Raw genomic sequence first — 14,907 nt, 5'->3', positions numbered from 1 at the left:
GGGTCTCACCGTCTTCCCAGGGATACCCAGCAAGATCAGGGCTGCCTGAGACTCACTGTGCTCTCCCATCCCTCTCCCTCCTGCTCTCTCCCGCTTCATTTTCTTTTTCTTTTTGTTAATCCTCCCCCGAGGATATTTCTCCATTGATTTTTAGAGAGTGGAAGAGAAGGGAGGGACAGAGAGAAAGAGAAACATCAATTGGTTGCCTCTTGCATGCGTCCCAACTGGGGCCTGAGACCGAGCCTGCAACCCAGGTACATGCCCTTGACGGGAATCAAACCTGGGACCCTTCAGCCCGCTGGCTGACACTATCCACTGAGCCAAACCGGCTAGGGCTGCCTTCCTCCTTTTCTATCTGGACAGTGGCCTCTGAGACATCTAGCAAAATCTCCTGATGGATGTAGGTGGTTGGAAACCAATAGGCAGAATAGTTTCTGCTTTCTGTCCCTTCTCTGAGACAATGGTCTCCCTCTGAGACAATTATCAGCTTGTAAAGGGGGAGGAGAAATATCAGGAAAAAATATTAGGTCAATATAAATCTTATTCTGCCATACAGACCAGCACGTAGAGTGCTGGCTATGAAGAAACTGCTTTTTATCTTTATTATATTCTACAATATTTCACATCTGTGGAATCTTGCAGATTCGGTATTTTAAATGCAGCCATGTGTCACTTAAGGACGGGATATGCTCTGAGAAATCCATCATCATTAGGCAAGTCTGACGTGCTTACACCATAGTGCGTGGACAGAAACCCTGGGTATCACCTACTGCACACCCATCTGGGATAGCCTATTGCTCTCAGGCTGCAAACCTGTACAGTGTGTGTCTGTACTGGATACTCTAGGCCAGTGGTCGGCAAACTGTGACTCACGAGCCATATGCGGCTCTTTGGCCCCTTAAGTGTGGCTCTTCCACAAAATACCACGGCCTGGGCGAGTCTATTTTGAAGAAGTGGCGTTAGAAGAAGTTTAAGTTTAAAAATTTGGCTCTCAGCCAAAACGGGTTTGGCTCAGTGGTAGAGCGTCGGTCGACTGAAAGGTCCCAGGTTCGATTTCGGTCAGGAGCATGTATGTTGGTTGTGGGCACATCCCCGGTAGGGGGTGTGCAAGAGACAGCTGGTCGGTGTTTCTCTCTCATCGACGTTTCTAGCTCTCTATCTCTCTCCTTTCCTCTCTGTAAAAAATCAATAAAAATATTAAAAAAAATTTGGCTCTCAAAAGAAATTTCAATCCTTGTACTGTTGATATTTGGCTCTGTTGATTAATGAGTTTGCCGACCAAAGCTCTCGGCACTTGCAACACAATGGCATTTGTGTATCTAAACATATCACAACATGGCAAAGGCACAGTGAAAATGTGGTATTAAAGGTGAGAAATGGTGCACTGGGAGGGGTCGCTTGCCAGGAACGGCGCCTGCAGGCCTGGAAGTTGCTCCGGGGAGGCGGTGAGTGAGCGGTGAGTGGATGTGAAGAGCTGGGACACACTGCCCGCTGCTGCAGACTGTATAACACCGTGCGTTAGCCACACCACGTCTATCAGAACACCTCTCTTCCTTCAATAATAAACTAGCCTTACCTTGCTGTATCATCTTTATAAACTTTAAAACAGTTTTAACTTTTCAACTCTTTTGTGATGACACTTAGCTTAAAGCACCAACACATTGTGCAGCTATGCAAAAATGTCCTCTTTATGTCCTTATGCTGTCAGCTTTTATTCCACTGAAACATTTTATTTTATTTTTTACTTTTTAAATAGTTTTCATTAAAAACGAAGACACAAACACAGACATTAGTTTAGTCCCAAACAGGGTCAGAACCATCAATATCAGTGTCTTCCATCCACATCGGACCCCACCGGGTCTCCAGGGACCACGTGTGGGGCCCCCCTCCCTATGACAATGCCTTCCCCTGGAAGACCCCGGAAGGGCCCGCCCAGCCCTTCCTGAGGTGTCACCCCTCTCAGAAATATGTCTGTGGTGGTTTGCTTAGTTCGTTTCCTTTTTCTCCATCATGGATTTGCTTACAAGCAGATAATACACCGTGAACAGGCCTCTCTATTAATTAAAATCTTACAATGTTGGGGTCTATGTTTTCAAACTTTTTATGGAGCTTGAAGTCTGCAAAAGCTTCTGCTGAAGCATCACTGTGTAACCTTAAGGGACCATGTTGTGTATGTGTTTCCCCTTAAACCAAATGTAGTTACGTGGCACAGAGCTATGTTTCAAGATGGCTTGGGTATTGTATTGTATTGTATTGTATTGTATTGTATTGTATTGTATAGTGTTGTGTTGTGTTGTATTGTATGTATTTGTTGTATTGTGTTGTATTGTATTGTATTATATGTATTGTATTGTATTGTATTGTATTGTATGGTGTTGTGTTGTATTGTATGTATTGTGTTGTATTGTATGTATTGTGTTGTATTGTATGTATTGTATTGTATTGTATTGTATTGTATGTATTGTGTTGTGTTACCGTGTTTCCCCAAAAACAAGACATCCTCCGAAAATAAGACTTAGCACATGGAAAGATAAGACATCCCCTGAAAATAAGACCTAGCACAACTTTGGGAGAAAAAATTAATATAAGACACTGTCTTATTTTCGGGGAAACAGGGGTAGTTCTGTAATAAGCAGCTGACAAGTTCCAGTATGAGTTTTCCTGGTGGGGCGCTACTCCTGGGAGCTTTTCTTCCAAGCAGTGAAGGCTCTAAGCCTTTTCATCCTGCAGCTCCGTGACCCTATGGCCTTGCTGGAAGGGAGAAGAGAGAGAAAGGGGGAGAAAGGCCCGCCTGCTGTGAACAAACCCAGCACCGCTCCTGTGCCCCGGCCTCTGGGGGGAACAGCCACACGCCAGGGGCTGGGATGTCGTTCAGCTGTGTCCCCGGGAAGAGAAAACTAACTTGACGAGCATCACACCAGTGTGTGCTGTGCTCTGGAGAATCGGAAGGATGTTTGGAAGGAAGCTGAAGCAGAGCTTCAGAAAGAAACTAATCAACAAAGAAAAAAGAAAAAAGAAAAACTAGGCCAACCACGAGCTCATGTAAGAGAAGTCTTAATGGAAACATTATTAAATTTAATTTAGTATAATATTAAAAAAAGAATCCACCAGAACCATGAGTACAAAAATAGTTTAATATTAGGCAATCTAGTAATACAACTAAGTTTATCAATGTCTCAAGAGAAAAGGATTATTATTGTTGCAATAAATGCCAACATGCCATTGATTAAAAAACAAACTATTAGTATTCAAAGGCACTTTATTAACATGATAAAAAAATCAGAACCCTACAGATAATATTAAAATGTACATTAAAGATGTTATTGTTAGAGTTAAAGACATAGGCTTTCTTCTGTCACTATAATCATTCAACACTGTTTTGAATCATTCAACACTCCAGCTGCTGCAAAAAGACTATAAAATTAAGTTTTCTTTCTTTACATATGACAGATGCTGTGATCGTGTACTTTGAAAATCCGAGAATGGTTAATCAACAAAAATAGATTAGAATTTAATGTAATACTATCCCAATATATAAAAAGCCAGGGGCAGTCACAACTGAAACAACTGGACAGATGACCGAATAGCAGGCTGGTGGGGTGACAAGGCCAGCAGGGAGGTAAGTGAGGGATGACCAAATGACTGAACAGCAGGCTGCATGGAGCAACCTGGCTGGCAGAGGGAGGCAATTGGGGGCAACCAGATTGGCAGCCAGAGGCAATTAGGGGTGATCAGGCTGGTAGGGGTGGCAGTTAGGGGCAATCAGGTAGGCAGGCAGGTGAGCAGTTAGGAGCCAGCAGTCCCAGATTGTGAGAAGGACGTCCTGGATTGGAGAGGGTGCAGGCTGGGCTGAAAGACACACCCCCCCATGCACAAATTTTGTGCACTGGGCCTCTAGTACAATTTATAAAGGGTGAGGTTGATTTATATGCATGGACATGGAGAGATGGCTATAATAATTAGAAGATGCAGAACACTGTGTGGTGTGACCTAGTCAGTGTGTGTGTGTGTGTGTGTGTGTGAGAGAGAGAGAGAGAGAGAGAGAGAGAGAGAGAGAGAGAGAGAGAGATTAAGTATAGAAAAAGCATTATAAAGATATAACCATACCTCTGGGGAAGGATGTGGCATTGATGGGGGTCATGGTTCTTTTACTATTTACTCTTTTTATTTCTGTATTGCTTATTTTTTTTTATGACTACACTAGAGGCCCGATGCATGAGATTCGTGCAAGAGTAGGCTTTCCTTCCCCTTGCTGCCGGCACCGGCTTCCCTTCGGCACCTGGGACCCAGGCTTTTCTCTGGCTGCCAGCAGGCATCCGGGACCTGGGCTTCCCTTGCAGCCCTGTCTTTGTCCAAAAGGGTTCGGATTAGCATATCCAGTCTAATTAGCATATTATGCTTTTATTATTATAGATGCGGCTACAGCTGGCATCTTTGTCTTGTACCGGAACTTAGAGGAAAAGCTTTCAGTTTTCCTCATGGATTATGTTAGCCATGGACTTTAAAAATATATATGTGCTTATTGATTTCAAGAGAAAGGGAGAGAGAGAGAGAGAGATAGAAAAATCAGTGATGAGAGAATCATTGATTGGCTGCCTCCTGCACATCCCACACTGGGGATCACACCCGCCACTCAGACATATGGCTTGGCTGGGAATGGAAATGTGACCTCCCGGTTCAAAGGTCCATGCTCATCCACTGAGCCACAGGGGCTGGGCCAGCTATGGACGTTTTATAAATTGTCTTTATTGTGCTGAAGAAATTTTTATGTCTATTTTATTGAGAGTGTTTATCGTGAATGCATCTTGAATTTTCTCAAAACTTTTTCTCTATTGAGATAATCCTGTTTTGTTTTTTTTTATCTTTTACTTTGTTAATATGGTGTATTACATTGATTAATGTTTGTATGTTAAACCAACTTTGCATCCCAGGAATAAATCCCACTTGGTCATGGTGTATACGCTCCTTGATGAATTGTTGTAATCAGTTTGCTTGTATTTTATTGAGGATTTTGGCATCTATTTTTATCATAGGCGTTGGCCTATAGTTTTCTTTTCTTTCCTTTTCAGTGTTTGTCTGACCTTGGAATCAGGGTGATGCTTGGTTCATAAAATGAGTTTGGAAGTGTTCCCTCTTATTCTATTTTTTAGTAGAGTTTGAGAAAGATTGGTATTAATTCTTTGAATGTTTGGTAGAATTCAGCTGTGGAGCCATCTGGTCCTGGGCTTTCCTTTGTTGCTAGTTTTTAGATTACTTTAATCTCCATACTTGTTAACAATCTGCTCAAGCTTTCTACTTCTTCTTGATTCAATCCTGGTAGGTTGTATGTTTATAGGAATTTACCTATTTCTTCTAAGCTATCCGATTTGTTCACATGTAATTGTTCATAACAGTCCCTTATAATTTGTTTTCTTTTGGAGGCATCTGTTGTAATGTCTCCTCCTTCTTTTCTGATTTTATTTGAATTTTATTAAAATTCTCATTATTAGTCTAGCTAAGAGTTTGTTGATTTTATTTTTTCAAAAACCCAATTCTTAGTTTTATGGACTTTTCTGTTGTTTTTCTATCCCTATTTGATTTATTTCTGCTCTGACTTTTTATTTTCTTTAGTTCCTACCTTCTGCTATGATTTAGTTTGTTTTTCTTTTTCTTTTTTTTTTTTAGTTCCTTGAGGTATAAAGTTAGGTTGCTTATTTGAGATCTTTTTTTTTTTTTTTTTTTTTTTTTTTTTTTTTTTTTTTTTTTTTTTTTTAATGTTGGTATTTGCTGCTATAAACTCCCCTCTTGGTACTGCTTTTGCTGCATCCCTTAAGTTATGTTTTTGTTTTCATTTGTTTTGAGATTTGTTTTTTTGGCTTCCTTTTGATTTAATTCTTTAGCATGGTGGTTGTTCAAGACTATAGGAATTTAAATTACAGATAGAGTTAAATGTAAAAATGTATTATGTAGCAGGATATCCAATGGATATGAAACAATTGTTTTCCAATAAAATTGGCACTATTCTGCCCCCTGGTGAGCAAAAGTACTGACAGAATACAGCCTTGATGCAGTGAGGTGCATCAGTCACATTGAGTCTCTGAAGATTATGTTTCGCAAGTATTATAGGTATCCTGACCAAAAGCATATGGAGCATACATTTCTCTGCATGACCACCAACACCATACATTACTACTCTTCAAATTGTCTGCCTGTCTGATACTTAATTGTTGTTTTAATTTTCCTAATTATTAGTGAAATGATGCATCTTTTCATATACATAGCCATTTCTCTGTGTGTTTGTTCATATTCGATGCACATTAAAATTGAATTGTTTGTATTTTCTTTATTGATTTATAGAAGGTGTTTATGTTTTCTTAGTGGTACTCTCACACTTTTTTTTTTTTAATATATTTTATTGATTTTTCACAGAGAGGAAGAAAGAGGGATAGAGAGTTAGAAACATCAATGAGAGAGAATCATCGATCAGCTGCCTCTTGCACACCCCCTATTGGGGATGTGCCTGCAACCAAAGTACATGCCCTTGCCCGGAATTGAACCCGGGACGTTTCAGTTCGCAGGCCGACGCTCTATCCACTGAGCAAAACTGGTCCCGGCTCTCACACTTTCGATGCTCTCTTATACCCATCCTATTATTTTTGAATGTGTTGGACCCACAGTAGATGCAACAAGAGGCAGGGAAGACAACCAAATGGCAGGCTGACCAAGAGTAAGTAACCCAAGCCAACTCACCAAATCCCTGGGAGAATGATGGCACCAAACAGAAGAGGGGAAGGCACTTTGGCCATCTTATCCTGTGACGGCATCGCAGGGAGCACAGCGGACCTGCAGTCAGTCCCCAAGAATGTTCTCAGGCTCAGAGCAGACTCTTTTATTAACAACCTGAGTCCGCGCTTCTTGAGTTCGTTCTTTGACACGGCACAGACTCTTACCAGCTCCTCTCATCTGCATGTGCTATACGGTGCCAGGGACATGAGAAGGTCCTGTGAGGGAGGCAATCTGGAGTAGTACTCGCACAGTCCTATATTCTTGGATAATTGTGTTCTTGGCTCAACCACTTGGATACAAAAGCATCAGCACTCTGCAGCCTCCTGCTTAACTTCTTTGTTTCTCCCAGCGTCTCCTCCAAATTCACCGACTTTAGTTATTTTATTTCCAACTAAACCCACTACACTTCCCAGCTCGTATGCAGTAGTTTCCTTTTCGATCAATACTGCCCAACATATGTACATAAATATTTTCTCCCAGCCTATCCTTTGTCTTTTACTTTGTTTGTGTTTTCTTTTATCATAGAAATTTAAAATATCCAGCCAAATCTGCCTATCTTTTTATTTTAGGGAACTCTGTGTTTTGTTTAAAAGTATTTCACACTCAAAATTATACATGTATTCCAACCCATTTACTTTTAGAATTATGTTATTTTTTTTTTGTTTAAATGTGGCAAAATACCCATAACGTACAATTTACCACCTTAACCATTTTAAGTGTACTTTTCAGTATTGTTACTTATATTCATATTGTTATGCAACCAATTTTCAGAACATTTTGCATTTTGCAAAACTGCCATTCAATATGTATTAATCAACACCTCCCCCTTCCCCTCTCCTTCCTATCCCCTGGCAAACACTATTCCGCTTTCTGTATCTATGAATTGACTACTAAGCACCTCATATAAGCGGGATCACATGGTATTTGTCCTTTTGTGACTGGCTCATTACACTTAACATAACTTTTTCAAAGTGTATCCATGTTGGAATATGTGATAGAATTTGCTTCTTTTTTTAAGGCTGAATAACATCCAATTGCATGTATGTACCTTTTGTTTATCCATATATCTGTTGACGGACACTTGTTGCATCTACCTTTTGCCTGTTGTGAATAATGCTGTTATGAACATGGTTGTGCCGATATCTCTTTTGAGAGGCTGTTTAAATTCGTTGGGTACATATCCAGAAGCAGAATTGCTGGATCATATGATAATTCTACTTTCAATTTTTTGAGGAACCACCATACTGTTTTCCATAGCGGCTGCACCATTTTACATTCCCACCAGCACTGCACAAGGATTCCAATTTCTTCACATCCTCACCACCTCTGTTAATTCTTTTTTTTAATGGTAGCCATCCTGTTGGGTAGGAGGTAATATCTCATTATAAAATTATGTTGTTTTGATTAGAGGGGAATTAAGTGAATACATTCTCATTATACATTTATTCAAACAATAAAGATAAAGCGGAGGCCTGTTTATCCCCCATCCAGTCCCGTTTCCTAGAGGTGACTGTGCATTCCACAAATACTTAGGTGAATGCCTGACACTCTTCGAGGCTGGATACAACAGTGAACAAAATAAGCTCACCACTCAGAGTGGCTGAGGAAGGAAACAGGAAACGCATTCTGGTGACTACATCCGGGGATGTTGTCTTCAGCGGACTGCCCTTGCTGCCACCATAAGTGACCGTGGGGAGGTAGAGGGGGAAAACTGGGACAAAAGTGTCAGTAATGACCAAAGTCCTAGGCTCAGAGCTCCCCTAAAATCTCTTCAACAGGTCGCCCTGGACCTCTGGGCACAGAACCAAGGTCTATGAGCTTCTCAAGAGCTTACAACAGGGTTTGAAGCCTGGAAATGATTATTGGCTCTAAAATACAAAAAGGAAACCACAAAAGAGAGAATACTTTATTATTTAAATGCATACAAAGGTAATACCCCAACTTCAGAAGCTGTTAACTTTAGCATTCACACAGCATTTCACTCGTTTGAAAGTAATGTGTGGACTTGATTCTCTCACGTCTCAAGAATTCCCAATTATGCACAGACTTTTTGGGGGAAAATATCAAAGCAAATTGTAAATGAAATGAGTTCCTCATAGATGAGTCATTTCAAAGACAAATTTATAAAAATCCTCCCACTATCCCCCTAATTATAGTTAGTGTTGATTAAATTATGTTATTATCATTCTTTTCCCCAAAAATTATACTTGGAATGCATTTTCGTCTGTCTGCTAAAACAGGTTTAGGGCTTAGAATTAGCCCATTCACGCTGGCCAGTGTGGCTCGGTTGATGGGGTGTCGTCCTGTGCACCAAAAGGTTGCCGGTTTGATTCCTGGTCAGGGTACATGACCAGAGTTGCAGGCAATCCCCCGGTAGGGGGTGTGCAGGAGGCAGACGCATGTTTTTGTCTCTCTCTCTCCCTTCCTCTCTCTATAAAAATCAATAGCCAAAACCGGTTTGGCTCAGTGGATAGAGCGTCAGCCTGTGGACTGAAGGGTCCCGGTTTCGATTCCGGTCAAGGGCATGTACATTGGTTGTGGGCACATCCCCAGTAGGGGGTGTGCAAGAGGCAGCTGATTGGTGATTCTCTCTCATCGATGTTTCTAACTCTCTATCCTTCTCCCTTCCTCTCTGTAAAAATTCAATAAAATATATTTTTAAAAAAATCAATAAAAAGCAGGCTCCATGAATAGCATGTGACAAATTTTTAAATAAAATATGTCACAAGACAAAAAAAATAAAAAAAGAATTATCCCTTTCTTCTGACCTTGATGTTCTAAGAGTGTGGCCCTCTCTTAGTATCAGGAGGCTGGCATTTCTGGGGGCTCCTGCAGTGACGTCATCACGTAGAAGAGACCTAAATGAGTGGGAACTATCTTCTCGTTATTCCATTCACTTTATTTTTTTTTAATTTCTTTATTGATTATGGTATCACATAATTGTCCTCATCCCCCCATTCCCATCCCAAACCCCTCCCCATGTATTCCCCCCCCCCCCCCACCGTTGTCCATGACAACTGGTTAGGCTTATATGCATGCACACAAGTCCTTTGGTTGATCTCTCCCCTTTGCCCCTACCCTCCCCTACCTTCCCTCTGAGGTTTGACAGTCTGATCACTGCTTCTCTGTCTCGGGACTGTTTCTGTTCACCAATTTATGTTGTTCATTATTTCCCCTAGATGTCACTTTACTATTCTCCTTGCTTGGGGCTCCTTTAATAATGACACTTTTTTAAAAACCTCGAACAGGGATTCCGATAGCCATACTTCTCAGTCTTCAAAGGTCAAGATGGAGTTTTTAAAGATAAAATATTGCCCTTGAGTACAAAAATAGAGAGTAAAAGTGTGATGCACTACTTGGAATAATAAAGAACAAATTAGGATAATGGTTCTTCCTTCTTGGTGGCCGTCGAGAGAGAATTACTACATATTGGTGAGGAGTAATGTTTTAGATTGGGCACTGGGGACCCATGCATTCAGTAGATTATTCTGTGTGCTTTTGCTGTGTCAGGAATATTGAATAAGGAATCTGAAAGCAAATATTGCATCTCCTCAAGGTGTTTGTCATTCTCACTTGCCGGTTTTCCTCCAAACCTCTTTTCAATCAGTGGTTTTCCTTTTCTCCTGCGAACGTCTGCCAAGGTCCTCCCCACCTCCTCATTCCTCGAAACTTGATTGACATTCCGCCCTCTGAACTTGACATCCATTTTTGCTGGCAGCTCTCTCTTGTGGGGTGTTCCCCCATTATGCCTCTTTATCTCCTTGGAAACTGTAGTCTTAAAATACCTCACTGGCATTTACTGCACGGAATCACAGAACTTCAGAGCTGGAATAGCTTTGGGGTCACCTCTTGCAAACTCCTCATTATATATAGCAAAAAAGGGGAGACAGAAATCTCATTTCATCTTCAGCAACTGCAAAGCCAGGATTCCAAAAGAAACTGCCTTCAGGTTCCCCACAAGATTCCAAACCAGGAGAGGCTCCCTGCTCCCGTCCCTGGAGATGCTGCAGAGTGGGGAGGGAGGCTGGTGGATCCATGAACCGAACACAGAAACTGAAAGGAAAATCCCAGGGAGGCCCAAAGGGGTTGGATGTCGCCGAAACCGGTTTGGCTCAGTGGGTAGAGCATCGGTCTGCAGACTGAAAGGTCTCAGGTTCGATTCTGGTCAAGGGCATGTACCTTGGTTGCGGGCGCATCCCCGGTGAGGGGTGTGTGCAAGAGGCAGCTGGTCGATGTTTCTCTCTCATCGACGTTTCTAGCTCTCTATCCCTCTCTCATCCTCTCTGTAAAAAAATCAATAAAATATATTAAAAAAACAAAAAAACAAAGTGGTTGGATGTCTCTCTTTGTGCAATGCTATCTAGAGCAGCAGGCCAGATACCAAGACGGAGGGCCAGACCCTGCCGATTCTCTCTTTCACATTGTTCTGGGAAGACCACTGCCCCTACCCTATTGCCATGTGTGGCAAGAAAACAGGACTGGCCCAGCGCCAGCTTAATGCCAGCCCAGGGCAGTGGGGTCAGAGGAGACAGCACTGACGCAGACACAAGGCGCTCAGAGGGAGGCGGCCCCAGTAAGAGCAGTGTCTGAGGAGTCAGGGAGAAAGTACCGCCTGGCTGGGAGGGGCAAAGGGGGATGTGGCTGCTCACAGACAGCAGCACCGGAGGCTCTCTGACTGCTCAAGTTCACATCGCAGCCATGGTAGCTGGTGGGCTCAAGGACACATGAGCTCCTGAGAAAAAATACGGTCAAACCTCGGGTCTCAAACGTCCCATCTGGAACAATTAGGTTGCGGGTGTGTGTGTCTCAGCTGTCCAACAGAACGCTGGTTCTCAGCCTGACCACTCTTTCATGCCAATCAATACCTGTCTGACCATCAGGCACACGTCTCACAGGCGACAAACAAAGGAGAGAATGTGGGAGTGGGAGTTGTTTACTCCTAAACCCACTGTTAACATCTCAGGAACTTGTGCTGTGAATATTTTCCTGTTTCTTTTTTTTGTTTGTTTGTTTTTGCTTTTGAAAGTCTGGAATGGATTCATTCAATTTACATGAATTTCTAACGGGGGGGGGGGGAATGATTCAGATTTTTGAACAGCCTTCTGGAACAAATTAAGTTCGAGAACCTAGGTTCCACTGTAATGTGATGTCTGAGAAGGGCAACTGTTGTAAGAGAAAAGCAACGGACTGGAGAACTGTACCAAAGGAAGCAGAACTAATGGATCAAAGGAATAAGAGTTTAAAATACTCAACCAATATCCTCAGAGAGACGAGAGAAGACATAGAAAATATGAAGCCAGAAGCAGACAAAAATGAAGAACAAATTTGATTGACATACGGGGTGTGAAAACTGAGTGAAATAACTCAGTGGTGCATTGAATGGCAGGATGAATATAAACAAAACATTAGTGAATGAAGACCATATTTAGGAACTTTCCCAGAGGCATCAGAAAGAATAAAAGTGAAGATACAGAGGATTGAAGTAAAAATTAGAAAATCTAAGCAATGCCAAAACCGGTTTGGCTCAGTGGATAGAGTGTTGGGATGTTTTTAGTCACAATTTTTTCCAATATTATTTGTTCTCTCTATTTTTTTCTTCTCCTTCTGAGACTGTATATCGGTATGCTATGTATTATTCTATAGGTCTCTCTCTGAGGCTCTATTCATTTCAAAAAAAATTATTTTCCTGAGAGTTGATAATCACTATTAACCTATCTTCAAGTTTGTTGATTCTTTCTTCTGATAATCTAAATTTGTTATTGAGCCCCTTCAGTGAAGTTTTCATTTTAGCAGTTGAACTCTTCAATTCTAGAATTTTTATTTGATTGTGTGTATGTGTGGTTTTGTTTGTTTGTTTGTTTTTTTGTAATTTCTATTGTTAATATTTTCTACTTGGTGAGCTACTATTGTCATAACTTCTTTTTATTTTTTAGACATATATCCTTTAGTTTTTTAAAAACTTCTACTAGCTAATTTAAAGTCTTTGTCTATTAACTTAAACATCCTTGCCTCCTCCGAAATATTTTCAACATGTTGGTTATTCATTTCACGAGTATCTGACATACTTTTCTGTTTCTTTACATTTCTTTCAAATTTTGTCAAAATTACACACTTAACATACTATACTGAAACAACTTGAAATCAGATTCTCTTTCCTCAGATTTGTCATTGTTGCTGTTTTTTGTTCTTGCTGCTGATTATTTGTTAAATGACTTTCCTGAGTTAATTCTACAGATGCTACATTCCCTGCAGCATGAAGCCCTTGAGTTCTCTGCTAGGGCCCCTTTTTAAGTTCTTATTTTTAAGTCTGTTTTCTAGGGTTCACTTCTGGTTCAGTATAATTTAGTAATGAGTCAATGAGTGGTCTGAAGCTTTTTAAATGCCTTGTTTGTGTGTCTTCTACCCTGTGACAAGGGGAACAATGTCTGAAGGTACACATTCAAACTTGAGGCAGCTTGAATGCCTGAACAGCCCTAACTTTCGCTTTCTAAGTGCCCAGGGCCTGAAGGTCAGCCAGAGGTGAGTGGCTGGGGCCTTCTTTCCAAGGTCTTTCCCAAGCATGCACATGTGTGCAGCCTTCTAGATCCCCAAGAATATGTTGGAGCTTTCCAAAGTTCCCTCCTGTGGCTTTCTAATTCTCCAGGGCTTACTTTTAAACTTTTGCTCTTGTTTGTTTCAACCAAAATCACAGCCTTAGGCAGTTTAGGCATTTCCAGCAGATTGCTATTTTTTTTAATTTTTATTTTTTTGTAATGCCTTTGGGAAAGTTCCTCTACTGTCCAAAGTCAAATCACATAGCCACAACACCTTGGGAATGGATGTTTTCCTGGTAGCTGCTAATTCAGACAAATATTGACTATGCTCTAGGGATGGCTGTTCACATAGCACCAAAAGAGGTCGGTGTTCTCCCATAGCTGTGAGGCTGCTGACTTTTCATGGCTACTAGGCCACTGATATGGGTAGGGAGAGAGGACAGAAATAGGCCCAAATTATAATTCCACAGATACCACTCTTTATTAAAGTTTAGTCGTTTTTCTTGGACAGATGATTTTCAGTTCATTCAGTGGCTTTGATACATTTCCAAAGTCTGAAATGGTTGATTTAAGTTGTATGTCAGTATTTTTGTTTTTTTTTTTTTATGGGAGAGTGGTTCACCAAGAACCTCACTTCACCATTCCAAAAGCTGATCTCTCTTGAAAGCATTTTAAAGGGAGCAGTGCCTCAGTAAGATGGGAACTGAATCCAGGAAGAAGCGATGAAGCATGCAAAGTAAAGGGGAGAACATAGTCTAGGGAAGTATAATGTTACTTTAACTAGCAATGCTTCTGTCCTATAAAAATACATACATTCCAGATAATTCAGAAATAAAGTCATGGCTGGGGGAGGAGAGTGGGGAACTGATGAAGGGAGGAAAGACCGGAGGGTTATGGAAGTATACTAGCGTACTTGCCCTGTTTAAGTGTAGATTTGTTAAGCTTAAGATATTGACTGGGGAAAGAATAAACATAAATAAAGGTCATAATAAGTTAGGTTAACCACGAGAAGAGTATAAATGGAATGTATTATTTTTGACAGAATAATTTGATCTTGTCAATGGAAAGTAGAAAATCTAAACTTTTCATTTGAAGAAAGAAATTTTGAACTATTCCAAAAATGTAAAAGAGTAGAAAGTAGCCGAGACTGGTTTGGCTCAATGGATAGAGCATCGGCTTGGGGACTGAAGGGACCTGGGTTCGATTCTGGTCAAGGGCATGTACCTTGGTTGCGGGCATATCCCCAGTAGGGGGTGTGCAAGAGGCAGCTGATTGATGACTCTCTCTCATCGATGTTTCTAACTCTCTCTATCTCTCTCTTCCTCTCTGTACAAAATCAATTAAATATATTTTTAAAAAAAGAGTAGAAAGTATAGTAAATGGAAAACACACAGTAAGGTAGCAGAAAGAAGTCCTAAAATAACATTGATAAATATAAATAAGATGAATTAAACTCACAAATCAAAATACAGAGACTCTCTGATTGGCTATAAAAACAAGATGCAATAATATATTGTTAGCAAGAGATCATTGGAGCAAAATTGAAAAATAAAAGGATAAAAACATTTTATTATTTAACATTTAATATTATTTTATTTAATATTTTAAT

Source organism: Pipistrellus kuhlii, unplaced genomic scaffold (assembly GCF_014108245.1).
Source record: "Pipistrellus kuhlii isolate mPipKuh1 unplaced genomic scaffold, mPipKuh1.p scaffold_m20_p_23, whole genome shotgun sequence".
Lineage (NCBI taxonomy): Eukaryota > Metazoa > Chordata > Mammalia > Chiroptera > Vespertilionidae > Pipistrellus > Pipistrellus kuhlii.
The sequence above is the reverse complement of the archived record's forward strand: the minus strand, read 5'-3'. Positions refer to the sequence as shown.